The 27242-nt window shown below is 38.3% G+C and overlaps 1 long non-coding RNA gene across 2 annotated transcripts; it reads right to left on the bottom strand.

Annotated features, from left to right (window-relative positions):
- Nucleotides 1–6010: 6010 nt before the first annotated feature.
- On the bottom strand, nt 6011–14488 carry LOC137089597 (uncharacterized). Of its 2 annotated transcripts, XR_010907720.1 has the most exons (4): nt 14110–14488; nt 13750–13783; nt 12986–13652; nt 6011–6192 (listed from the first exon to the last, which is right to left on the bottom strand). It is a non-coding gene; the product is annotated as an uncharacterized lncRNA (long non-coding RNA). The 2 variants fall into 2 exon arrangements; XR_010907721.1 differs by lacking the exon at nt 13750–13783.
- Nucleotides 14489–27242: the final 12754 nt, after the last annotated feature.

Below are 27242 nucleotides of genomic sequence, written 5' to 3'. Positions count from 1 at the left end.
GAAAGAAATGTAAGCGAAATATTTGGCAATGCATTATGCGAAAACAAATCTTTGAAAAACATTAGCAAAGAATGAAGCATACTGAATATCCTGTTACATTTGTGCAACTGAGTTCATTTTATTAATTTTCAATGTGTTTTTTTCTTTTGTAAAGGCATATCTTTGATAGTTTCTGAAAAAAATTTGTTCCGTTTTATAAAGTTTCGTTCAGTTTTATTGAGACAAAGGTAATTCCATAGAAAGTGCAGTGGACTGTGGCCATTATTAGCCTTTATAGTGTGCATGGATCAACACTTCGAAAATCTACCAGAAATAGTAGTCCATCTGGGGACTTTTGACATACTCTTTTCAACAGTCAGTGTCACTCACTGATCAAATGAATCATGGCCAATGTTAGCCATCATTGAACATCTGTAATGTGTGCTTCTTCATCAGCAATAGTCAGACTCCATCGGTGCCGACTGGCCAATTGAACATTTTAAATAGATACTGTCGAAACTGATCACTTTGATTGGCTGATTAGCTTAGCAAACCAGTGAAGGAAAGCACTGAAAGCAAGCAAATTGCGTCAAGAGGGCACACACCTGTCCAACATTACCTGAACATTTCAATATGTGATTATTTTCATAATGACATTGTCATCTGAAATGAAGAAAGTGAAGACCAACTGATCAACATGAATCTTATGTGTGGTAAGCAAGCACTGCTTTTTGTATATCCAAAGTCCTAGAGTAGGTCTCCTTTTTTGAATGATGAATGCAGACTGCCACCTGTTGTAAGAACGTACATGCTAGTTGGTGGTTGGCTGTTGGCGGTTGGCGGTTGGCTGTTGTCTTTGCCATGTGTTCAGCCACAACTTTTTGGCTCAAAAGCAGGCGATTCAAGGTCAGCTTTCATTGCCGCTAGTCTACTGGTTTGCAACAGTCTTTAGGTAAATGATATATGACAAAAATTTCTTTAATTTACACTTAATTTTAAAAGAAATTACATTTGTGGCCAACCCCTTTTGTTATTATTTTCTTAATATAGATAAACAGTAGACTATATCTGATCTACAGTATTTAAACAAAAAAGGAAAAGAAAAAAAGAACAGGATTTCTGCCATTAATCAAAATGCACTGGAATGTTCTTCAATACCCTTGACTTCTAGACTAGAGAAAAACTCAGATTTCTTGTGGCACAGGGCCAGGGGGAGACATGGAGTCAGGTTTAAAGATAAACAATAATAAGCCAGGCTTTCCTCTGGCTGGGCTTAATTGTATTTACCTCAGTGTCACATTAGCTTTGAGGATTGGACCAAGTCTGGTTTTAGTTTGCAGAGATAGCCTGGAGGTGATTTTCACAGATGAAATTGCCGATATTGGAACTGCATGGTTTGCTGTACCTGATGATACTAACAAAAACATTTTTCAGTGTCTTAACTGAGGGATATGTTCACTTTGCCTTCGTCTATAAAATCAAATTGAGGAGAAATAAATAATTTGGAAGTTATAAGTACAGGCATTGTTTCTACACTGTAAAATCCAATTAGAGATCTACTTTTGTAAAAAAAAAAAAATAAATAAAAAAAAAACTGCAAACAGATTGCCTTAAAAAAGCAAGTAAAGTGAAATAGGAATAGTATGTTTTGCTAAAAAATGTTTAGTTAGTATAGTTCACTTACAAAAGTCATAGTAACTAAAAAAGAACCGTAGAGAGCAATTGAGGTTATACTTTAGATTTACTCTTGACCAGAGGTGGAAAGAGTAACAAAATATTCTACTCAAGTAAAAGTACTGTTACTTCAATGAAATTTTACTTAAGTACAAGTAAAATTACTGGTCTAAAAATTTACTCAAGTAAAAGTAAAAAGTAGCTCATTTAAAATGTACTCAGAGTAAAAGTTACTTAGTTACTTTTTTAACAGTGGGGGTGGGGGACTCTCCCCTGTAGGGTTGTGATAGGATGAGATTTTCATGATATGACAACTATCTCAGAAAACATCAATTAAACATTTACTGTACCTATTATTAAATGATGGTTATTATCACTTGTTAAAATGATGTTAAATGAATGAAGAAGATTGGTCTTTTTTTATTTGGTTGAACAAATGCTTTATTATAACAAACTTAAAACCATTTGTTTATTTTGTTTATCAAAATTTCAATAAAACATGTCTAATAAACTAAATTCAATAAATTATTATGAATTAGATTAACAACTTATTTTTATCATTAATTCGTAAAAATGTTTAAGAATAATAGAGTCCATATGTAGTAGACGGAGCAGCTCATTCACAGAGAGAGAACAAGCAGATCATATATTCATATAGCATTCAATGTGTAACGAGTAGAAATATAGTGTGGCCCCTTTAAGAGCTGCGCGCGCTCCCTGAAAACGAGTTCTGCATCTTGTGTATGTGCGCACTGCGCACTGAGTTTTGAGCTCCCATGTGTGGTGATTATTCTCTGTTTTTCTGTTGCTAACAGTCAGTTATTTTGTTTTATTGAGTCATGCTGTGGACGGAAATGGAGTTTGTGATGAGAGTTCAGCGGGAAATAAAGCGCGATCTGTTTGACGTCAATCGCCTCCGTGTTTGCATCCACTCCAGATATTAAGTGAGCTATCCGCATTTTTCACCCGGACACAAGCGTAACAAATGTTGTGCTTTAATGTTCACAGACCATGTCGCGATTTGATTTATTTCTAAGGCCTACAGCTTTACATTCGAGTTTTTCGTTCATCCACCAGTTTGCGTGTATTACACCAAATCTACGTTATAATGTAAAGTTAATGTTCATGACTGGATTCCGGGATTCCCTCTGCGTCACAGAAATCAATCGGCCTAAGTTATAAACATACCTTTATTTGCACAGAGGGATGTGTGCCCGAACATGTTCTATGTGTTTCTTCATTTGCATCCAATATTTTGTGCAAATTTGATATCCTCCAGGACAACACCACATTATTTTTTTCTATATCCAAGTATTTCCATACTAGCCAGGAGTTCACGACGGCGTTTTGCTTTCACCTGGTTCTGCGTCACTGACGTCTGTCTTGTTCGTCTCCATCTGATATTTGCGCGCTTGTTCTCTCCCGCGCCCCGCGCCCTCTATTCAATATTAGTCATTTCCGGATTGCGGTCTTTTTCCTCCTCTCTTTGCATTAATGATTTATTTTTACTCAGTAACGGATGTGGTTTAAAATGTAGCGAAGTACAATACTTTAATCAAAATGTACTTAAGTAAAAGTAAAATTACAGATTTTTAAAACTACTTAAAAAAGTAGAAGTACACAGAAAAACTACTCAATTACAGTAACGCGAGTAAATGTAATTCGTTACTTTCCACCTCTGCTCTTGACTTAGTTTAGCAACCATTTTTGTTACCATTGTTGTGTTTTGCTGAATGTTGAAGTCTGTGTGTGACTGAAGCGTGGTCAACTGCAAGATATTGTTACAAATATAGAGGGATTATATCAAGCCATTTAAACGTTTCACAGGTGTTTATGATGTAAGTGTTAGCAATAAAAATTTTAACGGCCATTATACAACATAAAGGGAAATATTATATTAATTTAAAAGGTGACCTTATTTCAGACTAAATCATTAACCATAGTTAATTATTCAGTCATAAGCTAGGTCAACTTATAGCCTATTTATTACTTCCCAGATAGCACACATACGTCGGGCCGATGTCGGCGCGATGCTCAAAGTTCCATCGGAAAGACATCGATCAGAGAGCGTTTGCTAATTGGGACAAAGTCGCCGAGACATCGGCATTTGATCGCGAATGCTGTCCGGCCGACGTGTGGACGATGCAAAACAGCAAATCCTGGCCACTATTCATGGGCTTTCTAGGACCTTTATTTAGGTCGAACCTTTCGGGTTACACCCAGATAGCACACTGGCATAGAATCAACGTTACACTCACGGCATTAAAGACCAACGTCACACACTCCATTCAAAACATCAATCTACGCAGATGATTTACTTACCTTACGCTGAATGACGTTGATGTCAGTTAAGTGAAACACGATGTTGATTTCAGTTTGGTACAGTTAACGTTAACACATTTTCTGTTTTAAAAATAGCAAATACTTAATACTAATAAGATACATTAGCCTGTTTATGTAATAATCACACATAACATTCAGTTAACATTGTTTTAATATTTACAGAGCAGTTACAGATAGCCTACATGTTTAGAGCAAACAATCTATATAAATATTCAATATGACAATATAATAGAAAAGGCATTTAATAGAAAAATATATATAATAGAAAAGGCATTTACATTCAAATACACAAAGAGGTAGGCTATACAGGTACATAAATTAAAAGCAATATTTACTCAAGAACAACTGATCATGTACCAGACACATTATTTTTATTGGAGCACAAAAGGATATGTCAGTCAGAACATAATGAGACTCAAATGACAGGTTCTTTTCTAATGGTGACTGAGACTATGTGACTCTTTTTGTGTTACACAAAATAAATGCATATTGGTGAGTAGATGGTTTATAAAGAAAGCTTACCCTTGAAAATGTAGGGCAGAAGAATATTGCAGATGAATTGGTTTTCTTTTGCAACTATTGCAGCCTACTATCAGCAAGTGTAAACTCCTTGGTGAAAAAGGTGACAAAGATGTAGCCCACATTTTCAATAGCATAGAGAAAATATTTTTAATTACTTTAAAAAATAAAATGCATATTATGAGCCAAAAAAGAGGTTTAAACCACACTGAAAAGTCATTATTAAATACAGATGAGAAGGATGCAATACTAGAAACTGGAAAATAAAAGTTTGACCATTGGACGAGAAATACTGATCGAGTCCGCAAAGTCCAGCCAATCTCTTGAATTAAATATCAATTGTATATATATTGACTACAAACAGAATTAATAGTTGTTAATGAAATAGGTTTGGCATTGGTAAATTGAGACTGGAAAAAATATAACCAGAACATCGACTCAAACTGTGCATGTGCTGTATAATATCGAGTATTATTTTAGCAAAACTAAGCACTGCTGACAGTGGAGAAAATTTCAGTAAAGTCACTAAGAAAATGTATTAGGATTTGTAAACTTGTAGTTTTCTTTTCTCTCACAAACACAACAGTTACATTTGTACTAATCCTATTCTACAAATCACAAATTAATAAAATCGTGGGCTCATTTTTTCCATCAAGGGGGAAAAAAATCACTCACGATCTCACATCATCTAACAAGTAAAATTTGTCCATGGCTTCACACTTTTGATACATGTGTGCACCAAACGCAGAATAAAGGTACGGTCACACTACACTTTACATTACATTGACGAGAAACCTTTGTATTAAAGTCAAGTAGATATTTTTTTTATATTTTGAATATACTGTTTTTAAATGTTGAATTCATGTTTATATAAAGACTGCAGAGCATGAAGTCATATCATGTTTTGTCATGTTTTTATCATTTGTTAATTTGTAGAATAGGACTTGTGCACCACCAGAAAATAATTTGAAAAGGTTTAACTGTTGTGTTCTTTGTAAGAGAAAGAAAAGTTTGCAACTTCTAAAAAAAACATTTTCTCTGACTTTAAGGGTGCTTTCACACCTGCCTCATTTAGTTCAGTTGAATCGTACTAGAGTTCATTTCCCTCTTTGGTGCGGTTCGTTTGGTGAAAGCAGCAATCGCACTCGGGTGCGCACCAAAAGCGGACTAAACAAGCGTACCGAGACCTCCTTGAAGAGCTGGTCTCTGTGCGCTTTCAAACGAACTCTGGAGCGGTTAGCTGGTGGTGAGAACGTGATCCGGCCTCGAACAGAACCAACTGCAAAAGTACTGATAATATTTTGACTAAACCAGCTGCCATAGTTAGCTGCGCTGACATTATGTGCATGACATTATTACCTGATAGATCGTTGGAAATATTTTCGGAATGAGCATGTCAGAGTTAAGAATAATTAATGCACGCCTCCGATTGAAGTGACGAGTGATGTGCGCTCGCCGTCTGCAATACGTTGTTTTCAAGTCGCATACAGACTATTCTTTACAACTACAAATCCCACTGTCACAGGTGTTCAGTTTTTCTATAATAATACCCTCACAGAACAGGGTATTGATCAGCCATCCATGCAAAAGCAGAGGTCAGTGTGGTGGACTGTTGGTACATCTGTCCAGGCCAACATTTGATGTCTTCATGCCTTCAACTGGGGATTCCCAGAGAACCTGTAACAAAAATAGTACAGTTCAAAATCCATTGTACATACTCATTACAAAGTATTGAATCTGGTTACACAAATTATCATACAAGGTTCAATTTAACTTTAGCTCAATATACAATATTTGCAGCATAATATTGCACAAAAGGCACGGTTTTGTCTTGGACTCTGAATATTCCATTAATTTGGCAATTTGTGACAAGCCCAGTGACATTGTCACATTTTCTTCTCTATTTAATTTTTATACAAAATGAATGATTAATGTAAAATAAAAATAATTGATGCATTAAATAATTTGAAAAATATTAGGGATGCCACAATTCTCAATATAATATTGACCCATTCGGTACGACACCCTTGGATCAATAGGCGCTTGTGTATTGCATTAATTTCTGTGCATTTTATTTCTCTCTGAATTGGCTCTGTTTTGTGTGCCAATGAGTCTATGCTGATATGAGCAAAATATCCAATCACGATGCACTAAAGTTAGGGGGTGTTTAGCCACGGATGCAATGCTGGTGTCTTAGAGCGGTGAAGTGAGGCTGCAGTGCGCACCACCATCTTTTAAACCTGTGGTGTGGGTGGGGTGTGCGATATAAAGTTAAAGAGTTAGTTCACCCAAAATTAACCCAATAACCCAATAAATTCTGTCATAATTCCTCATGTGGTTGGACACCGGTCAGACCTCCGTTCATCTTCACACACAGATGAAGATATTAGTGTTGAAATCCGATGATTTGATTTGATTTAATAGTTTATTTGAAAGGGGACAGTGCAATTTCATAAAACACATGAACAAACATGGTTAAAAAAGCCAGAATTAGCTAAAAGGCTATTTTTCATCTGTAGTCCCCTGGCCAAGATGTAAAAAAAGCAATTAAATACATATAAAAATATGTATCAGATTGCTCAGAAAGGCCTTCATTGACACCAATGTCATTTCCTCTCTCAAGACCCATAAAGGCACTAAAGACGTCGTAACAAAGCCCATCTCACTACAGTGGCTCTATAATCATTTTATGATAGTAAAGTAGTAAGTAAGGTAGTACTTTTTCAAAGTTCAGGAACTTTCGAGGGCGGGACTTGGGCGCTGAACATGCTGATTGGTTGAGCACACGCAGCATTTTATTTCAACCGCGCGTTCGTCTCAGCCATCTTACGTGCAATGTCTGTAATAGCTAATAATAATATACATTGTCATTTTAAATCTAGCTTTACAAGCTTTCTGAATATGCTGCTGAATCTGCATATTAGTGCTCTTTTCTGTCATAACCAGCAAAAGCAGCACAGCTTGAATCTCTTCCATACTTGTTATTAATTTTTTTTCACCATGTAAACGACCTGACCGATTACTTTTAAGTGTGCGTCCTTACATGACGTGACGGCGCGCGCCGCGCTCATGTTGACAAGAGAGAATAGTTAATTTTTCTGAGGGGTAAACATTTTATTTCGTAAGTTATGAAGATAATGTTGGAGTAATGACACAGCGTATATTGCCCCGGGCAGTTTTTACTTTAACTGCGCCTGACAGAAGATTTTTTTTTCTGAGATGATTATTACACTTTACAACAAATAAATAGCTTATATAATACTGTATTAGTCCTGGTGGCCGTTAAGAGTTGCTATGGTTACAGTTAACACATTCCAGCTGCTGGAGAAAACAGCGGCGACATTTTTGATGCGGCAGACAAGCTGCATGTGACAAAATGATTGCGATTGAAAGTCATCACATGTAAACACCAGATCAGTTTAGATAACGGCTCATGTAGACAGTCCACTAAATCTTTCAATCGGTATACACAAAAATGATTTCTGTCCGACATTGATGGAGGAGCAGTCGCGCAGTAGGTTACATCACCAGACTAATTTGCCTAATCTTCTCGGAACTTTAGATCGCGGTCGAAACGCAGACAGTTGCAGGTTTGGGGGGGGTCTTGATGAGTATCTGCTTGGATACTCATCAAGATGGACATGTTGACATACTTCTTGTGCGAGTTTGTCCGTTTAAGCGCAAGACTTGTAAGAGAACTCAATATTTGCGCGCTGTGAGACGTGCGCGCTCTCGGATGATGCACAGAGACAGATCTTCTCAAAGCGCGCTAGAGTTCTCATTCGTGTCTTCTGGCTCTACACGCGGGTGATGAAGGTGAAAATGACTGGTTTTTCTTTTATTATCACTGTTGTTGTAGTGTATAACTGAGGAGCCAGTACGTGTATCCATCGACAGGATAATTTAATAAACAAAGCATAATTTTCAAGTTATAACCCATATTATATAGTTCGGCCATATTGTTTTGGTGATGAAAGTCTTTTGGCAGAAAGCCGAAAATTTGGTGCATCCCTACTAAATAATGACTTCTATAGTGATGGGTGATTTTAAAACACTTCTTCCTAATGCATCCGAGCATATCGATTCATGACCAAACTTGCTTTTTTTGCGGACAAAAACTATTCTCATCACTTCATAAAATGATTGTAGAACCACTGTAGTGAGATTTTTCATTTTTGGGTGAACTAACCCATTAAATTCATATAACAAGATTATAACAGATAATTCCCTTAGATTTTGAAAAATGTAATTCAATTTTGTGGAAAAGTTTTCCTTAATCTAAGTGCGTTCAATAGCTTTGTTTTTGAGTGTATTTTCCAGACTAACAATGTAACATTAAACCTATCAAAATAAATTAAAGGGATAGTTCACCCAAAAATGAAAATGTGATGTTTATCTACTGACCCGCAGGGCATCTGAGATGTAGGTGTGTTTGTTTTTTCAGTAGAACTCAGATGAACTCAGATGCATTATACGAGTGATATTAGGGTGCGTTCAAACTTGTAGTTCGGTTTGTTTGGTTAGTTTGGTCCGGACCAAAAAACAAAAACAAACATAATAGTCCTGGTCCGCTTAGCGTTCACACGGGCATTTTTAACAGCGAACCTAAAGTTACCGAACCAAAGGCACAGGGAGACGCTCACAACCTGATTGGTCGGTTTATATGACGTAGGAGCTCGTTTACCGAACATGCAAAACAATGCTGTGTGCGGATTACACGCGCGGGCATTTTATGCGTGTACATATGGCATTATTTTTTACCAGAGAACTCATGAAGAGCTCATGAAATGTTCAAAACATTCAAAACAACGCTGTGTGCTGAAATAAACGCGATCATTTTATGCGTGTAACACATATGGCATTATTTTTTACCAGAGAACTCATGAAGAGCTCATGAAATGTTCAAAACATTCAAAACAACGCTGTGTGCTGAAATAAACGCGATCATTTTATGCGTGTAACACATATGGCATTATTTTTTACCAGAGAGCTCATGAAGAGCTCATGAAATGTTCAAAACAACGCTGTGTGCTGGATTAAACGCGATCATTTTATGCGTGTACATGTGGCATTATTTTTACCCGCTGAGAACTCATGAAGAGCTCATAAAATGTTCAAAACATTCAAAACCGCATCAGGATTTCCTCCGTTGTGCAGAACAGAGACGGCCGCTGTCGTCTGTACCGACTAATGGGCAGCACAGGAACTTTGATGAGAAGAGCCAGGTATGCTTTTTGTGTGTTTTTTCTAGCATTTTCGAAACATGCTCGTCAGACCAAATATTGATGAGGCTCTTCCTCGTTGCTCTATGTTTGCCCTCTAACGTTAAAGTTACTCATTTTGGATAACGTACACCGATCTTTCCGCGTCGTCAAATCAGCTGCATTATGCGTCGCATCTTGTGACATTATACGTCCGGTTTTTGGTTCGTTTACATGTCTTTGGTCCGTGTTGCGTTCATATATCAGTCGAACCGCACCAGAGTTTGTTTGGAAGCGGACCGAGACCCATCTTTTTAGCGGTCTCGGTCCGCTTGTTTGGTGCGCACCAGGGTTCGGGTGGCAGCGTTCACATATGTTCAAATGAACCGCACTAACCGAGCAACCGCACCAGGGTTCGTTTTAATCGAACCAAACATGACAAGTGTGAACGCACCCTTAATCCATATTAAACCCCAACCCCTGTGGCTCGTGGCGACACATCGAAACGATCGGTTTCTGTGATAAACACAACTGTATTTGTTATTTTTTTACCTCATATAAGACTGTAGCGACTCAGGCGAATCAAACACACAATCGCCAGTTACATTTAACAAATCTGTTGTGAAAGCTGTGTGCTGGGTGGCAGACCTTCCCCCAACACAACAGAGGGAGATTCTTCAGTCACCCTGGAAACCATCTGATAAGGTGTTTTATGGCCCCCAAAAGAATGTGGCCACATGAAGTCTTATACACAAAGAGTTTAAGACACAGAGCTTTTGCCTCAAATTATAGACAAACCATCTATAAATGAACATGCACCCCAGGACATTATATGTAAACACATAACTGTCTTGTAAAATGTTTATTCTGTATGGTATTTTGCATCTTTTTGTCTTTGTCTTAACAAAGTACTAGTTCAGATAACCTCATATATGTCATGTCTCCTATCAAATTAATGCTCACTTCACGACTTACACTTCCATGTATATCACTTATTCAGAAAATGCAGTGTGTGTTTGTTGCATTAATTATAGTATGAAGACTCAGAGACCCACTGAGTCAAACTTTCAGAACAAAGAGCAATAAATTCTGCTGAGGAATTTCCCGCCGGGAAATCCCAACACTCTCATTGGTTAAGTCTAACCCTGGAGGGTGGGACTATTTCCAGACCTTAAAAGACCAGTGAAGACAGGCTCTCCCTCTTGTTCTCTTCTCCGAAACTCTCTGGCTTTTACTTCTTCAACTCTCTCCTGTGGGAGCCAACACCCACAGGGGGGGGGGGGCTGGCACTTAAGCCATGCCACCAATGCAGGCCCTCCAAGCAGGCCTCAGCCCCTCCAAAAATCTTCTCTTCTACAATCCGATCTTCAAGAACACGAAGCATTGCTAAAGCAAACAGCCGCTTCCCTCCCAACCTCGGAAAGGACCGCCGGACACGCAGGACATTTGAACTCGGAACGCACGCGCACACAAGCGAGAAGCCAAAACGAAACCAAAAAGAATGCAAGTATTCTTATTCTTACTGCTGTAAAGAGGGTGTGTTATTTTCCCGTTGGGATAAATTAACTCCGTGAAGGTCGTATTTGGGTGAACTGAAGGAAAGTTGTTGCTTACCCTCCCCCCACTCTCTTTGTCTGTCTCTCTCTCTCTCACTCTCTTTGTCTCTCTCTCTCTCTTTTATCTCTCTCTAACTTCAGTCTATTCATTATTCTCTTTTATGTATTCTTTCGTTAATATCTATACTTCTACTCTCTTGATGCATATTTAGTATGTACTTTCTGTGTGAATTGTAGTGTTATTTTTAGTCTGTGTTTATTAAACCTTCAAAAGACATTTAATGAGTTGAATCTGTTATTCTGCCACATACACAAAGTCAATGAAACTTGCGATCTAACGTTACCTAACTGCTTATGCTACTATGTTAGTAAAGTAAACTGTATGACCATTTGAAATATTGAACTTATCCTGATCAGTAAAGTTAATGTTTCTTATGCGCTCGTAAAGCAGTAATCCCTTTATTGAGAATTGATTTGAAAAGTCTATAACTAATTTGCAGGACAAACTTAGTAGGATAAGTTCAAGCAATTCCATAAAGGGTTACTTGTATTTAATTAAACAATTTTCCCTATCGGAAAATTTTAATACGTAATGAACAACTGGCAAATTATATTCATAAATTCATGAATATTGAATATTAAATCCCTTTTGAGTTAATTATTCCCCGAGACATTAAACTCATGAGTCGTTGTTGTTACAAGACGAATCTCATTTAGGATGAGTAGGTCAAAATCCCGGCGCGAACGTAGATGCCTCATTCGACCGATCCATCGAGGCACTAATAAGGCATATATCTATGATCGCACCGGGTTTTGACCTTCTTAGATGGAACTAATGGCGTTGGGAACACTAGATGAGATTCGTCTGATATGAGGTAAAAAATAACACAAATACTGGTGTGCTTCTCACAGAAAGTGATCGTTTTGTGTTTTAAGACATCAATGTGTCGCCACGTGCCGCTGTGTTTAACATGGATTCGTATGTCTGTGTGTGTTTTACTCTCATTGAAATACACCCCATGACATGCATTATATGACCAACGGCTGAGTTAAAAATCTTCATTTGTGTTCTACTGAAGAAATAAACACACCTACATCTCGGAAGCCCAGCAGATAAACAGCACAGTGTAATTTTTTGAGTGAACTATACCTTTAATACAGATTGAAGCCTGTTGTTTTCAGTCTTTTGATCTGGGATAGTGGCAGCTATTGGGAAACTCACCATCTTCATGTACTAATTGTAGATGTCATCAAGGCCTTGTCCTGAAAAATCTCAGCACCAAACGCTGGGCTTTATTTCTGATCTGGTAATAAGAGCACAGCAATAACTGTAAGAACTCTAATGATATCTTTACCCTCTGACACTGTATTGTGATATAATTCAAACATTTTAGAGGCTAATAGTATGAGCAGTGAGTACGCTGAAAAATAACTTAAATGCCTAAAGTTGTTGACCGCCTGAACCACAGTCAGCATTTAAAGTATTTAAGTATTTAGTAAAAGTATTTAAGACCATAACATCCTGTTATCATAATAGTTAATCATAAATACAAACTATAACACATTACATTTGTCACCTTGTCTAATTTTGCTGATTATTTTACCCTAAAGGCTTTTCAGACGGTCTCACTGTAACAACATGGAGTTAATGTTTTTAAAATGTACAGACCCCCAACTTTTGAACAGTAGTATAATTTTTGAGGTTTTGCTTACCAGTCATCTAGTTTTTAGCCTGAGATTTTCTTCAACAGGAGTGCAGGCCATCAGCATGGAAGAATCTAGGAACATAAACAATTTATCACAGAGCCTATATAATGTCAGGCTTATTAGAAGGAAACAAGCTTGAGCAGAGGTGAAACGCAGATAAGAGAAAGTAGAATATGCAGAGTATACATACAATAATTTCTTAACATAATTTGTTTTAGGCTTACTTCATTTTACATTGCTCAGTGTTACTTACGTGTGGTTGTCAGAACCTTGCAAACTGTAATAAAAAATAATTTTGCAAAAGAAAATAACATGCATGGTGATGTAGGTAAAATATTTATTATGGTAACACTTTGGTATGGGAAACATTCACTTAACTTTTGCCTCAAATTCATAATTTACTGCTTAATAGATAGTAAGGTACTTGTTGTAGCGTTTAAGTTTAGTTAGATACCAGGAAGAATTTAGGGATGTTGTAGTATAAGGTCATGCATTAATATGTGCTTAATAATACTAATAAACAGCAAATGTGCAAGCTAAGAATTGTTCACCTTACTAAAGTGTTACCTTTTGTAGAAAAAATACGAAAGATTTAATGAGATTTTACCCTTCTCTGTCAGCAGCCCATGGGACCATCCTTTGACTCCGTTGTTGTATTTTTTTTTTTTTTTTACTGAAATCACAGGGGGGGAAAAAAATGAACGTAATTGGTATTAAATAATTAAACATTAAATGTAATTTAGGTTGTTGTTGTTGTTGTTGTTTTTTACCGTGAAAGATCATTTCATTTGATTTTGGCGTTTCCTGTAATAACATTAACTTATAGTGAAGTTAGGTTAAATAAATTAGCTCACTTCCAATAACCCATTGACAGACTACCAGCAAACCTAAAAAAAACTATCAAAGCCTCTCTTCTGCACATAAAGACGTGATTAAAAACTCACTTTCATTAGAGCTAAAGTATATTAGCAAACTGCTAATAAAAAACGGTTGAGATGCTAACGGACTTTTTCAAAGACACTGAACAATTTTAATAAAGTAAATATTCGACAGAAGCGTGTCAATTACAGTAAGAAACGTGTACGGAACAGTTTTATATTATTTGTGTAATGTTTATGGACTAAACTTACCTGAAAGCAGCGAAAATAACAGGAGCGTGTCCGTTACTGTGCTGTTGCTGGCTTGCTGCAAACTCCGGCCCGTTTCCATGGTAACTTCCAGTGTTTGACTGTTCAACGCACGCCCGTCAAAGTCACGCAGCAGCATTACGTAAATAAACACGTACATTACCAATTTAATGAACAGTCAGTTTATTTATCAGATGATGACAAATGTTCAGACAGTTTGGCAACTCAAAAAACTTTGGCACAAGAGTATGCACCATTTCTGACTAAAAACTGTGAGGAATTCTTGGAGTGAAAACTGCGATTACAAACTGCCTGTTTTTTTTTCTGATTTCCTCAAGTGAAAATTTACCTAAAACCCACAGATGGCGTCGCGTCGCTTCGTCTTTTTCTCGGGTTGGTGGCAAAGAGATGAATGGGCAACATGAGCAAACAACAGATAAACACAGCATCGGCCTCCAGTATATTGGGCCGACCCAAAGCCGACGAGCTGGAAATAAAGCCATATTCGCGTATGCCTGGCCGATACTTATTCGATGTTATGATTTGGAGGCCGACGTCCGCTCTGGGGCCGACGTCGGTCAGACGTATGTGTGCTATCTGGGTTCTCTTCCTTTGAAACCAAATAACTGTGATTTCTTGTTACATCACTGCATCAATCGGAAGAGAGTTATAGGCTCCGTCTACATTAATCTGGATAGATTTGAAAACTGAGTTTTCGTTTCTAAACGCTCTCTGTCCACACTAACTTTTTCTAAAAGTTTCTCATCCACACTGAAACGTCAGTAAACACTAAATTCAACTTACTTACGCATGCGTAAAAGCTCACTGAGATGATACAGACATCATTATTCTTCTGGCAGGATCATTTTATTTAGCAAAATATCTCACCATTAACTAATGCATCCAGGTCGCACTCAGTCAACCATTATGTTTGGTCTAAAACGCAACACCACTTGTGTTTTGCCACAGGACAGCAATTGCAAGTATATTTTCTGTCATTCTTGCAGGACTGTGATATGAAGTGTGCAAAGTAACGTGTGAACGTGACTAGCACATAACTGGCACAATAGCGGTATAAACATGCATATCTATTGTATACAATATGTGTCACATGACTAAACATGCATTGTTTTTTAAATGTATCTGCTTTAGAGAACATTTTCAAAAAGCTATGTTTTTGTTGCCTTAAAATGCCATCTCAGTGTGGATGGAAGGCCAAAACAGAGAGAAAAAAGGCTTTTTCAAACTAAAAAACATTAGTGTGGACACTGATCACAATAATAGTGCGGGTTTTCTTTTTGGTGGGTTTTTGAGTGGCACTCAAACCAATCAAATAATCTTAACTTCGGTTTTCTAAATAAACAAGGAATATTATGTTAATAGTACAGATTACTAGATTTACAATTAAGTTGAGACATAAAGTTAACTAAAAAGAGTTGGAATTACTGTTGGATTGTACAGTTTAGAAGGTATACAGTTGTTGTTAAAGCATATCCCAATAAATGAGCTAGTTATGTTTCTCAGATGACCAACGCAGAAACAAATAACAGAGCATAGTGTGGGTAAGCGTCTATTTTTGCTTGGTCGAACAATATGAAAATATTTCCTTGCCCTAAAGCATTCATGTCCTGAAGCCTATGATTATCTCCACAAGCCTCAGGAATTGGGAACCACATTTACGTCACGATGGTCATTATTCAGTGTAACGAAACCAAGCTCATCAGAAGTGAATTCTTTACTGAGCTAAGTTTAACCATGTCCTCTGGTGAAAGAAAAGAAAATGTATAAGATTACAGATTTTTTGGGAACACTTTATTTTTTATGGTCCAATTCTTACTATTAACTAGTTGCGTATTAGCATGCATATATGATATTGGCTGTTTATTTGTTTATTATGTACTATCAAGCTCATATTAATGTCTTATTCTGCATGACCTTATTCTACATCCCTTAATCCTACCCAATACTTAAAATTAAACGCTACATAACTACCTTACTAACTTTTATTGAGGCAAAAGTCATAATAAATAGTGAATATGTGTTCCCCATACTAAAGTGTTACCTATTATTTCAATAATACATTAAATTCATCCATAGGAATTAATTTCATCAGGACAAACAATACAATGCAGAAAAGGGTATTAGTCAGTTAAACTTTAGTTTTCCGAATTCTTTCTCAAAACCGATTCCATAAAACACAGCCATGTATACAAAATGGGGTACAAACTGACAGAAAACATTGACTGAAACCTAATCCTGATTCTCTATATGCCAGCCACTGCTCTGGGCATTCTTGATACTTGAGGCTGCGTTGGTTTTATTTGCTTTGTCAAAGCGCTGTTTGGAAAGGGAAGTCAGAGGGTCGTGTGGATCATGTAACTGTCTCACACTGATCCATATCTACAGCAATCCCGGAAATGACTCAAATATGTTGTACATGATCATAGTATTGCTTCCACTGATTTTCACAAGCAAGAGTCTGTTTTGGTTTTAAAATGTATGGCAGCCAAGGCTAGAAGGGAAACTTTGTTGACTATTCATGTAAGAGTGTTTTGGGAGTTACTCCTATGTTTCCCAAAGGAGTGATTTCCTAGCTAAGTTTCTTTCTGTGTTGAACATGTGTCACTGGTTGATAGAGGAAAATGTAAGGGCCAAAGGTGAGGCGATAACATTTCCTCACAACTGCAGTCATAATAACATGCCCAGGAAAGGACTGTTGGTCTAAACACTAGTGAGAATACATGATGTATCAAGAGTCCCTCCCCATTGGAAATTTCTAGCTGGCATTAGATCCAAGAATGGCTAAGAATCGGTGCCGTGTTGTGTTTTAGGAAACAGCAAATGTGCTTTACTTGTTACTTATTAGTGGATTTCCATCTCTACCTCATCAGGACAGGTTCAGCACTAGTTCAGAGGAACCTCCCAATCTCAAACCAGGTGTTTTTTGACAAAACAGAGTGCCTTGGCAATGACGAAAGAGCAGTTGCATGAGGGAATGAGCAAAGATTTTGGGGGAAGGGTGAGATCACACACTACATTGAAAGAATGGAGCATTTAATAAGTTGCTATTTGAAAGCCACAAAGACTTTCATATATAAACATTTCTACAACCGAGTGACCCTTTTAAACACTGAGCAGTCCAATGTTCAACAAACATCCTGTTGGAAAGGAAATAACACTGTGTGGGTGTGATATTATTTCAACTTAATGCTGACCTCAACAGCTAATATATCATGTCAGGCTGTTAGCCCCCTTATGAAAAAAACTGTTTAATTGTATTCAATGTGCACTTGCCATGTGCTTTATTTCTCAAAAGTATTTTTATAAAAAAGGGAACAAAAAAATTACTGTACTCTACTGTACAGATACAGTATAATGATGAAATAAAAGGGAATTTAAGTGCACTGAAGTAGATAATGCTTTCACGACTGTTTCTTAACAGACATAAATGCACTATTTAAAAAGGCCTATCCTTTTTAATGTCAAAGTAAAAGCTTTACTTTAAGGTACATTTTAAATAATTATATTTTAATAAACAAACATAAACAAACATCTTGTGTCATGCTTTGAAGACAAACACTTAAATACGTACCATTATGTAAAGAACTTGATTATAAGTTTGAAAACCTTAACAGTTTATTAAGCACCCTGTGAAAAGGCATAAGGTCTGTATATACAGAGAGAGATAATTAATGGATTGACTTTAATTTGACAATTAAAGGAAGACTTTAAAGTCCTCATGAAATAAAAATTGACCCTATTTACTTTGTTAGCACATATTAAAGGTCTTAGGGTGAGCAATTAATCCATGCAACCCCTAATCCATGCAAGTTAATACAAAGAAGAAAAAAAGCATAATCTGCCCCATGTTTAAATGTACTAAATTGGAACATCATTAAATCAAATGTGCAATTATAAATATATTGAAATTAATGAAATCCACGTTTTAACAAAAATTACATTAAAGTATAATTAATAAATTGAGGAAACAAATGTATTGGCAGTACATTGCACAGTACATCATATTCCAAAGACAATTAGTAATTATTTAAAGTAATTATGAAATTACATGTAAAGATGTACACAAGTCCTACTGATGTAAAAAATTCCATGCAAAAAGTGAAACTTGTATTTGATGATTATAACTGACAACTGAGGAAAATCCCACATTCAGTATCTTAGAAAATAAGAAAATTACTTAAGACCAATACAAAGAAAGGATTTTTAGGAATCTTGGGCAACTGAAAAGTAAGAACATGAAAAGTATGAGCATGTACAGCACTCAGTACTTAGCTGGGGTTCCTTTTGCCTGAATTACTGCTGCAATCCGGCGGGGCATGGAGTCGATCAGTCTGTGGAACTGCTCAAGTGTTATGAGAGCCCAGGTTGCTCTGATAGTGGCCTTCAGCTCTTCTGCATTGTTGGATCTTGCATATAGCATCTTCCTCTTCACAATACCCCATAGATTTCCTATGGGTTTAAGGTGAGGCGAGTTTGCTGGCCAATTAAGAAAGGGGATACCATGGTCCTTAAACCAGGTATTGATTACTTTTGCACTGTATGCAGGAGCCAAGTCCTGTTGGAAAATGAAATCTCGATCTCCATAAATTTAGTCAGAAGCAGTAAGCATGAAGTGATCTAAAACTTCCTGGTATAAGGTTGTGTTGACCTTGGACCTCAGAAAACACAATGTCTCGGAGCCCTCCGCTTTGACGCAGACCGCCACGAGTGCCAAGGCCAGCATCGACACAGAGCTGACCCGTGTGCTCACCATGGCCATGGAAGACCTTGGGCTAGAGTGGTCCCAACCTCCCAGGAGTCAACACAAAGTAGGCTGGATGAGTGGTTCTTGCAGACCCATCGCCTATCCTTCCCTCAGAAGCTTCGGCGCTCCACACCAAAGCCATCCTTCAAGTTTTCCATGCCAAACTCCTCCGTTCCCTGGATGAGTCAGTCCCTGACTTCAAGACACTGAAAGACCTGCGCAGCGCCACCGACCTAGCCCTGCACGTTACCAAATCTACTGCAGAGGCAATCAGTAGGACCATGGCCAACCCGACTGTTTTGGACTGTCATCTGTGGCTGAATCTCACAGAGATGAAGGACTCGGACATAGACTCTTTTCTGGACACTCCAATTTCCACCAATGGTTTGTTCGGTCTGGCGGTAGTCGGTTTTACGGAGGCACAGAAAATGTTGCAAGCAATGAAGCACTTTCTGCCAAAAATGCTCCAGCTCTTCCTCTGGCTGTCACGCTAAAGCACCCCCCCCCCCCCCCCCCCCCTCAGCCCGCAAAGGCGGCGCCGCTGACATCACAGACTCGCTCAGCATTCAGGACTCGGCAGTGCTCACACTCAGGGAGCTGCAACAGGCTGCACTTTGACCAAAGGTTGCATTGAACCCCAAACCACCAAAGCCATCCTAGCTGTAAGAGGGAAGAGAAGGTGGTCAGATTCCGCCTTGGCCAGATCCCCACCACACACTCTTGGTCACCCAGTTCCCTGCAATCAGGTGACTGCCGACTTCATCTCTCCAGCCAACTAGCGCGTGTGAAATGCATCTGAAAGATGCCTACTTTCACATTCAGATAGCACCCCATCATAGGTCATTCTTGAGATTCGCCTTCAAGGGTCAGGCTTATCATTACACAGTCCTGCCATTCGGGTTATCCCTGGCACCTCACACTTTTACAAAGTGCATGGACACAGCTCTAGCCCTAAGGCTAAGAGGGATGTGTATACTCAACTACCTTGACCACTGGCTTGTTATAGCCCAGTCAGAGACACAGTTGATAACCCACGGGTCCAGGCTCCTCAACCATCTAGAATGTTTGGGCCTCAGGACAAATACCACCAAGAGCTCAAAGTCCCCCACCCAGAGTATCGCTTTCTTGGGGACAGCCATAGACTCAAAACACATGAGAGTGCGGCTTACGTCACAGCGTGCCCTCTGTGTTCGGAGCATGGAGAAGTCATTCAAACCTGGTGCTTGCATTCCTCTCAAACATGTTCAGAGGATGCTAGGTCTTATGGCCTCAGCATCGCCAGTACTCAAACTGGGTCTATTGCACATGCGCCACTTTCAATGCTGGCTAAACTTGGAGCACCTTCGGAAAAGCAAAAGTAAATATTTTTGCCTCAGAAGACAACACTGCCCAATAATTTTCTCCAAACGCAGGGATTCGCTGGCCCACCCCTGGCCCACCCTGGCCCCGCTGTATTCTTTTCCTCCAATTGTGATATTGCCATGGGCCATCAGAAATATCAAAGAAACCAAATCCGCAGTGCTATTATTACCCCCGATGTGGAAAAACATAATATTGTTCTCCGAGCTGACTCAGATGTTAGACTCAGCCCCGTGGCCACACTGCTGAGGATAGATCTGATCACACAGAAGAAGGGAAAATCTGGCATCCCCACCCGATCTATGGGCCTTTCATGTATGGCCCATCAATGGATACCCGGGAACCTCTCTGAGAGAGTTTTGAATATTATTTCTGAAGCTAGAGCTCCCGCAACCAGGCAGCTCTATGCACTGAAATGGTCAGTATTCATTAACTGGTGCACAGCACAAAACCTCGATCCACACTTGTGGGAGGAGGCAGAAGTGCTCACCTTCCTTCAAGAGCTAATGGACGCAGGTCGTTTCCCCTCCACGCTCAAGGTGCGTGTTGCCGCAATAACTGCATATCAAGTGAGTGGGAAATTTACATGCACTCTCCACTAGTGCGTACTGTCTAGAGTTTGGGCCTAACTAATCCAGGGTCGTCCTCAAACCAAGACATGGTTATATTCCTCAAGTGCTTTCCACTAGCTTCAGGGCACAGATAATTTCGCGATTGGCTTTGCCCACGTAACAAGATGAAAAAGATGCAAATCTGCTTTGACCAGTTAGGACACTGAGGCTATACCTGAAGTGCTCCACCCCCTCCAGGCAGTAGAAACAGCTCTTTGTGTGCTTTGGTAGCTCCACTAAAGGTTGCACTGTCACAAAGCAAAGACTGTCACATTGGATAGTGGATGGTATCTCGCTGGCTTATAAATCTAAATGTCTCATTTGCCCTATAGGTATCAATGCCCACTCCACTAGAGGTATGGCCTCGTCATGGGCATGGTCACGTGGGACACCTTTGGAAGGTATCTGTGCAGCGACATGCTGGGCCTCTCTGTCCCCATTTATTGGGTTTTATAACTTGAAAGTCCCTGCTTTACAAGCCGGAATCCTTTCCATTTAATGTGTATTGTCATTCTTTCTCCGGCCCTATTTTCTTCCGGCCTTATTCCACTCGGTTTATCAGGTAACCTAAGTTCCCAGAGGGAAAGAGTAGTGCGTAATGCGTTGTGCTTATTATCACTTCATATCAAATTTTTTACCTGAATTCCTATGGCTGAACCCGGTTTTTATAGCCTCAATATGCTATTTCGGGCGAGCTCTCCCGGCTGGATTTTTCAGCGACCCTTATTGGCTCGCTCTCTCAGCTGCTTCCTGCAGTTGCCACTGCACAGCCAATCAGCATGTAGCTTGCTCTGTCACATCTGCTGTGCAGCCTCAATGTGTTTTAAATAGATACCTTATAGAATAAAGTTTTGCTTCATATTCTTGAGAAAATTTGTTTTTGTTTTTTCCCATACACAATACTCGTCCCTCTCTCAGGGAACGGAGGTTATGTGAGTAACCAAATATGTTAATGTTAGTTAATAAAAATAAAGCTGTTCATGGTTTGTTTATGTTCGTTCACAGTGCATTAACTAAGGCTAACAAGATTTTAATAATGCATTAGTAAATGTTGAAATTAACATTAACAAATACACATAAATGCTTTATAAGTGTAGTTCATTATTAGCTCATGTTAACTAATGTAGTTAACTAATCAACCTTATTGTAAAATGTTGCCAAGTACTCTTTTAAAAAGTATGCTAAAGTGTATTTCTTTTACACAAAGGCCTGACAAATGACTTTGCTAATGTTTTAAATCTTGCTGCTTTGTAAACGCATCCAAACCAACCTGATTAAGTTGTTTGTAGACAAGTACAGTAAATGTCAGGTAAATTACAATGAAATTGCAATAATGTTGCAGTGGTCTCCATGAGAGGAGTTTTATTAGATTGGATCAGTCATCATCTTCCTTATATTTACTTGTGAGCAGCGGAAAAAGGCATGGCAATACTCGCAGAGCCAAACGTATGCAATGTGTGTGGGATGGAGTGTCGCCTATTTAGTTCTCTCACAAAGGTGCCAGTTCGCCAGAACTTTTCACAGCACTGTCTTCCCAGACCAATGAAAACAACATGCCTCCGCACTCTGCAAAGAGAAACAGGAAAATAAATGTTAGACTTTTTCTCCATTACTGCGGCTCGGACTAAAGGGCGTGCAGTGTTCCCAGGATCGCTCGTGATGTGGAACGGAATAGGAAAAAACTTATTAGGGGAACCAAGAAGAAAAAGTTGGATAGAAAAATAAAGCAAAACAATACTTTTAAGAAAAATGGGGAAGATGAAAAACTCATTGTAAATTTGTTAAGAATAACTGTACAATATCTACAAAGCTAAACCCAGTAATACAGTCTTATATATAGAAGACAGTTCATACTCTTATTAAAATCAATTTTTTATCATCCACATTTCCACAACAAGCTGCACAATTTTTAGTACCTTTAATGTACATAGCAAAAATGTTGCCAGAGTTAGATACTGGTTAGAGGTCTGTTTGAATCTCTAAGAATGAGTAAAATAGTTATGTCTAAAGTAAAGTCTATAACTGTTTTATGATCTGCTAGGTTGAAACCATGAGTCAGATCTCTTATAAAAGCAATAACACATTTTTCCTCAACAAGCTGCATGATTTGAGGTATAAACAATGTGGTACAAGTGTAATATTTAATCTGAAAGTATGCTCGACCACGCATGAGATGTGATTAAAATCTTATCCCAAACTTTCTGGTTATGAGTGTGTTCCTCTAAATCTACATATGCCCTGGCGAAAAAAGTACAGCGATGCACAGTCTTTGTTTCATTATTACATGCAAGTCCAATTTTTCAGAATATCCTATTAATATTTTAAGTACACTATAAGTGTACATTTAATACAATTACTGTAAGCACACTTTTTTTCATAAGGTGAATAATAGTGATTTATGCCTTTTATTGAATACACGTACTGTATAGGCAAGCAATCTTAATGCTAGTCTAAGCAGTGACAACTTAATTACTATGCATTTGGACAACTATCCAATTGATGTATTCTACATATAGGAATAAAGGCATGTTGGGCCAAAGATAAGCCCAGACATGTCCTGCACTCACCATAGTAAGACAAAACAGGAGTCTTTTATAGATTTTCTTTATGATATCAAAAAGCATTGGTATTCTAACCATCCCAGCTGTGGTGATTAAATCTCTTGACGGAAATGTTTTTCTCCATGTCCTTTTCATTTGAATTGCTTTGTAATGCTAATATTAATATTTTAATATCACAAATCTTTTTTTTAATCAACAATTCATAATCAACATTTACTTATTTTTATTTATTTTATTTTATTACTACTATTGAGACTGTTTAAAATGATGTAGTCGGCTGATAGCACTGGTGAAGGTTGCAAAAGAGTAAGTTAATCATTCTAATGATGACAACGGTGATTTTCTTCTTTCAAAAGCCACCTTTGTTGTTCCTGCTGGAGAGACCACCGGGTTAGCAGGGAGCAGTAAGAGCACAGAGGGACACGATGGGTCTGATGGCAGGCTGTGATAAGCAGGTAAGCTTCTGGCTCTCACTTTATTGTCAGCAGGTCCAGACAGATCTGTCAAGAGAGAGAAACAGAGCCACAAATGCAAATATGAATACAAAGCATACATTTCCCAAGAAAGATGCAAATTTAGTGCATGTCTAGCATTGAGCATGTTTTTTTTTTTTTTTTTTCAACCAAAAATGTTTTTATAATGTCCTCCTATTGTCCCAAAAAATTGTATTCTCTGGTGCACAAAATGATACATTTCTAAGGATTCTCTAGGTTACACTTTATTTCGATGGTACTAGTTAATAGGTTAGGGTTATAGTTCGTAGAATTAATCAGTGGTAGCAGTGGTAGAAGTTGGCATGTCATTGCAAGTTACTTACAATCCATAGAATGTATGTTGGGAGAGTATCAAAATAAAGTGTTAGCAGAAATTAAGCAGACAGTAGCCTGACAAAACAGACCAACATCAAGATGTTGGGTGTGGGAACACACCATTGACAGGGCTCAATCTGAGGGGTGGGATAAACGGTTGTCAAATTCCCTCTGCACGCAATAGGACAGCGCTACAACCAATCAGAGTAACGAAGATGGTGACAGTCAGAACTAGGCAAAATTCCGAACACATCTTCAGTGCCATTCTTCGTTCTTTTCTCAAAGAAAATTTTAACTCCATGTCTTCCAGAGCCGTGGCCAAAGTCGTTTTAAAAGACCGGTGTTCGCCAGCAGCAGCAGCCATCTTCTTTGTTTTCAAGTAGCAGGGAATTTACGCAAAACCATCGCGTAAGCCCACCTACCGACTCTATAGGCAAGGCAAGGCAAGTTTATTTGTATAGCACATTTCATACCCAATGGCAATTCAAAGTGCTTTACATAGAAATTAATTAAAACAGTGGTAACAAATGCATGAGAAAAAAAGAGTACCATATGGACGAATAGAAATTTAAAACAAGCATAGTTAAAAACAGTTGTAAAGACAATAATAAGAATAAAAAATAAAAATAAAAAGGTCAGATCCCTGATATAAAAATAAACATTCTTCAGTTTACAGCCTACATACATGTACCATCTTTATTAGAGCACCTCTCATTCATTTCTTTCTCAAACACGTTCATAACATCCATTTTAATCACTATTCCCTGATTTTTACTCAGTAACCTTCTTGTTAAACCCATTCTCACTCATCATACCCTCCACAGATTTACACATACTCAAACCTTTTTGTCAAACTTACTATTTCCATCAAACCCAGTTTTCACTCATCATATTTAACTCAAAAGAACATATAAAATAAACAATAACCAAAGATAAGAACAAAGGTAAACTAAAACAATTATAAAAAGAATAAAGAGATAAGATAGGGTGCAATCAGTCGGACATACAGTGCTCAGAGCTCATTCAGTAAATGCACAGCTGAACAGATGTGTTTTTAGTCTGGATTTGAATGTGGCTACTGTTGGAGCACATCTGATCTGTTCAGGAAGCCGGTTCCAACTACAGCTGGCATAATAGCTAAAAGCAGACTCTCCTTGCTTTGAGTGAACTCTTGGTATTTCTAACTGACTTGATCCTGCTGATCTGAGTGATCTGTTGGGTTTGTATTTAATCAGCATATCTGCGATGTATTGAGGTCCCAGCTCATTGAGTGATTTATAAACAAGTAATAGTACTTTAAAGTCGATCCTAAATGTAACTGGAAGCCAGTGTAAAGACCTGAGGACTGGTGTGATATGGTCATATTTCCTGGTTCTGCTCAGAATCCTGGCAGCAGCGTTCTGTATGAGCTGCAGCTGTCTAATGGTCTTTTTGGGAAGGCCAGTGAGAAGTCCATTACAATAGTCCACCCTACTGGTGATGAAAGCGTGAACCAGTTTCTCTAAGTCTTGCCTGGAGACAAAACATCTAATCCTTGCAATATTTTTCAAATGATAGTATGCTGATTTAGTTATTGCTTTGACATGACTACTGAAACTCAGGTCTGACTCCAAAATCACTCCAAGATTCCTGACTTGATTTTTTGTTATCAGGCCTTTAGCCTCAAGATATGCGTTCACCTTGAGATTTTCATCTTTGTTTCCAAATGTAGTGATTTCGGTTTTGTCTTTGTTTAACTGAAGATAGTTTTGGCACATCCAGTCGTTAACTTCATCAATGCATTTGCACAGGGAGTCAATGGGGCTGTAGTCATTAGGTGATAGTGCTAAGTAGAGCTGGGTGTCATCAGCATAACTGTGGTAAGCAATATTGTTCTTTTTCATTATTTGGCTCAGTGGCAGCATATACAGGTTAAACAGGAGTGGTGCAAGAATGGACCCTTGTGGGACTCCGCATGTCATGGACGTCCACTCAGACTTATGATCTCCTATACTCACATAATAACCTCTCCCTTCTAAGTATGACCTGAACCATTTGAGGACCATCCCAGAAAGCCCGACCCAGTTTTCCAGCCTGTCTAGAAGTATGTTGTGGTCAACAGTGTCGAATGCAGCACTGAGATCGAGTAGAACCAGAATTGATGTTTTGCCTGTATCAGTGTTTAAGCGAATATCATTTATAATCTTTATGAGCGCTGTCTCTGTACTGTGATGAGGACGGAAACCAGATTGAAAATTGTCAAAGTATCCATTCGAGTGTAAGAATTTGTTCAGCTGATTGAAAACAACTTTTTCAATGATTTTGCCTATGAAGGGGAGATTTGAGATTGGTCTGTAGTTGCTCAGTATGGAGTTATCTAGATTTCTCTTTTTCAGAAGAGGCTTAACTATTGCAGTTTTAAGGGCGGTTGGAAAAGTCCCATAGAGAAGTGAGGAGTATACCACTTCTAGGAGATCTGCTTCTAAACAGTTAAACACACTTTTGAAAAAAGAAGTGGGGAGTGTGTCAAGGGCGCAGGTTGATGTTTTAAGATGCTGTACTGTGTCTTCTAAAATTTTGCAGTCAATAGCTTCGAAATCTGACATGGTAATTTTCCGAGGGTTTGGTATGATCTTACTGACCCCAGAGCAACTAGAGGATGTGCTGATCGCCTTTCTGATATTATTGATTTTCTCGGAGAAGTAGGAAGCAAACTCACTGCATTTACTGTCTGAGAGCATTTCACTAGGAGTCTGACTCGGGGGGTTTGTTAATCTCTCGACAGTAGCAAAAAGAGTGCGCGTGTTGTTTATGTTTCTGTTTATAATGTTTGAGAAGAAGGTCTGTCTAGCTTTGCCTAGTTCAACATTGAAAGCATGAAGGGTGTCTTTATAGATGTTATAATGGACTACAAGTTTTGTCTTCCGCCACATGCGTTCAGATTTTCTGCATTGTCTTTTCATTATTTGTATTGCTGTTGAGTTTCTCCATGGTGCTTTTTGTTTGGTACTCTTTTTCCTGACTTTTAGAGGAGCAATATCATCAATTACAC

Source organism: Pseudorasbora parva, chromosome 9 (assembly GCF_024679245.1).
Source record: "Pseudorasbora parva isolate DD20220531a chromosome 9, ASM2467924v1, whole genome shotgun sequence".
NCBI classification, from domain to species: domain Eukaryota; kingdom Metazoa; phylum Chordata; class Actinopteri; order Cypriniformes; family Gobionidae; genus Pseudorasbora; species Pseudorasbora parva.
Note: the sequence above shows the minus strand (reverse complement) of the source record. Positions and strands in the feature narration are given on the sequence as shown.